This window comes from Papilio xuthus, unplaced genomic scaffold (assembly GCF_000836235.2).
Source record: "Papilio xuthus unplaced genomic scaffold, Pxut_1.1 DF825946.1, whole genome shotgun sequence".
Lineage (NCBI taxonomy): Eukaryota > Metazoa > Arthropoda > Insecta > Lepidoptera > Papilionidae > Papilio > Papilio xuthus.
This window is the reverse complement of record NW_013532703.1, coordinates 7,527,184-7,530,757: the sequence shown is the minus strand read 5'-3', so window position 1 is coordinate 7,530,757 and position 3,574 is coordinate 7,527,184.

The window sequence follows — 3,574 nt, the reverse complement described above, 5'->3', positions numbered from 1 at the left end:
AAGAATCATAAAAATTTTCAAGGTTTTAGAATAAAGGGGACGTGAAACCTTCGTTCGCGGAATAATCAGTAGATATTTGTATTCATTTGTCGTGTTTATTCTCAAAATAAATGGCGAAGTCACCGCTGCATACAATGGTGGCTACATCCTAGTGCGTGGGCCGCGGTGAGTCAACGTAGCAACGCTCCAGCCCTAGGGCTCCGCTAGTCTAGTCTGCATTCCGTGTGGGCGAGCCGTACCTACTTTGGTCGGGTGAAAGTTAGCGCCGGAACGAAAGCCCGCGATATCTCGCCGATATGACCGCCGCAAAACGAGAACGGAAAATACACGTTATTATGTTTCGTAGCGATATTGAATTCTCTTGACTTACGGACATAATCAATATACGATCTCGAATCATTTTTGCTAATCTGTGGTATTTTAAATTAACATTTGTAATCAATTTCTAACTGAAAGTGAAGATAGCAATACCAAACACAAAACATGAACGTTCAGATGTGGTTTCTTTACAATCGAGTACTTTTATACTCTGTTCATATAATGCAATTAAACATTTTTCGGATCGATCTCAAGGATCAAATATTGATTGCGTAAGTTACTTAAAGAAACAAAAGTCGTAGTTGAATCACAAGATACCAAAATTATATTCGATCCAAGATGAAAGTGACTTTTATACATAAATCCTTTAACAATGTCTCTTTCTGTATGACTTAGATAAAACATTATCTGTACTTTGATACTTCGATAAAATGAAGATTTATTGTACGATTCTTGATTATATCGACTGATAGTAATCTTAGTCGATATCAAAGAGTAATATTATTCTACATATGTGCAGACACATTATGAAATACCGAGTATATTCTTGCAAGAACACTCATAAAATCAGTAGTAATTTGAAAATAAACTTAAAAATATTCAAAGGCGTTATTTATTTCTCGTTTCGTAGACTATTATCTAATAAATCAATTGAATTAGTGACTATAAACCTAATAGGATACTTAGGTTTGATTACGCTATTTAATTTCTCCGAACCAAGTTTAAACTAGAGCTTATTGACTTTTATGAAAATTAATTTAAGGCTGTTTATAAATGAACACATATTTATACGATTTATGATATTCATGCAATAATACTCTTTTGCAATGCATTATGTAAAATTTATAAGGTTGGTAGCATCTTTCAGACTAACCATAAATTTCCAGTCGACTCTAAATTCTTAGTTACTCTTTGACGTAATGTTATTGGCAACTTTGATGACTTTAATTTAAAAAAAAAACATTTTATACCTATCAAAAATTACCAAGACCACTTTACAAAATCTCGGCACGCATAAAATATTAAATATTGAACAAAAAAAAAAGCGCAGTAAAAAGGTAAAGAGTTTGTTCTGAGAGTACTTGTATCTCGTATCCACCATGCCGGTGTTGGTGCGCTGCCAAACGGGTCTGTGAGTCATCGACCCCGGCTGAATTAGATTACTCGTTATAAATTATATGGACGTAAGTTGGTACACTGACTAGAATTTTCGAGCTGAGAGGACCGGTCGAGCGTTTACCTCACAATAAATGCATGATAACGTTTTATTTTTCTCTTACTAATGGCTGTCATTTATTACAATTTGTTTTATGTAATCTGTATTTTTATCAATCATTTAAATGTTTCTTTTTTTGTTGATGAATTCAACAGTCAGTATTGTAGTTGACATTTGATCGTGATTGTATGGAAGTGGCATGGAGAGTTATTTTTTTCGGTTTTACTTTTGTTTTGAACAATAAATATACATGCCTGTCCTAATAACAGGCATGTACGATGTATGAAGTAGTTGAGGGAAAAAGTCAAGGTAAGATTAAGTAAGGAAGGCAATGCATGTTTTGTGGATTAAAATATCAAATATTTTATCTCTGTGTCATCAAAGTTACTTATAGCAACGTAAAAGAATAAGTTAACAAGAAAAATAACAATATGTGTCTCCAAAAATAGATGCATTCTCCAACAACTAATGCAACTTATTTACAAAATTATTGCATAAATTTCAAATCGACGCTGTTGAAATATTTTAATACTAATATACTTTATTAAGATTTATGTATATTGCTATTGTTTATTATTCAAATGAATTTATTCTAATTTGTAGGTTATTTCAAATATAACCTCTTTATTGGCTGACGACAAAGCTGGTGATTAATGCATCCCAATAATAATACTTGTAGTATTTGCCACTTGAAAATCCGGTCGATATTGTCAACCAACAACAATGTATGAAGCGAAACTTCTCAAGTTTGCTCAAGAATATTCACACAACTTTCACTCCAAGTTCAATAATAATACAGGTGATTTTCCTTTGTAATTATGACCAAATACATATTTAATGCAAAATCCCTAAGCAATATGTGAATGCTATTCGAATTATATTTGTACTTGTGATTGTTACATGCGAAACACTGATATGTTCAGAACTATAAGTACTACGGTTTTTAGTTATTAAAATTATAGGTTATAAAAAATAAAACCGCAACAAAATATATATGATTGTTAGAAATAATACATAGAAGGTTTCATTAATTATTATGAATAATAAAAAGAATAGAAGGAACGCTGTATTGACTACTTAAACACTTTAAAAATAGTAAAGTAAATATGTAATGATTTGATCAAGTAAGAATCATACGACCTTCGGACCGTATTGACCATATAGAGAATGAGACCACATGTGTACGTCGGTCAACTTAACCGACATACGTTAATTGGTTCCAATGACGGACAATCTTCGTCAACTCGTCAGTTTCGTGAATAACTTGCGATCAGTTCTTAGTAAATAATCTACGAAATAATTTGCATTTTGAAACTAAATTATCTGATAAATGATTAAACAAGAATTTTATTAACGTTTAGCTTTATTAGATCAAAATCGTCCTTAACTCAAGTTAGTTATTAGTTGTTGTCGTATGTATAATAACATTTATGCACATCAAGAGGTCCTTTCATATTAGATTTTGGCTTAGGGATTAATGATTCATATGGATCTAATATGTATCCAGCGTAAGTTTGTAAAGATTTAGTATTTTAATATCTTATTTTTTTATATCATAAGGTGTCAAACGAGCGAGCGGCCACCTGAAATCGCTGAAATAGCGAAGTGACCGTTGCCCATCGTTGCGTTGCCTACCATTAATCTACGGAGGAGAGGGTGCACAGAAAGAAAATATTTTCCCTTTCCATGCATCCTCTCATCCGGAAAGTCCACTTCCACTTCCCATCCTTTCCTGATAAGAAAAAGGGTGGGAAGGGGAAGAGGACTAATTTTGGCCTCCGGGACGCACACTCATCAGACGAAACGCGGAATTGCTTCCACTTGACGCCTGTCTTCTGTGTGGTCGTGGTATTTCACCGGGCGAGCCGGGCCGATTCGTGCGAAGATGTTAAATCGGGCTCTACCACTGTCAATATTTCTTACTAATATTATTTAAATGAAGGGATGGATTGTTATTTGTTTGAAGGTATCTCCAGAATGGCTGAACGAATCTCGATGAAATTTTGCATACACAAAGAACATAGTCTTGAAGAACACAGA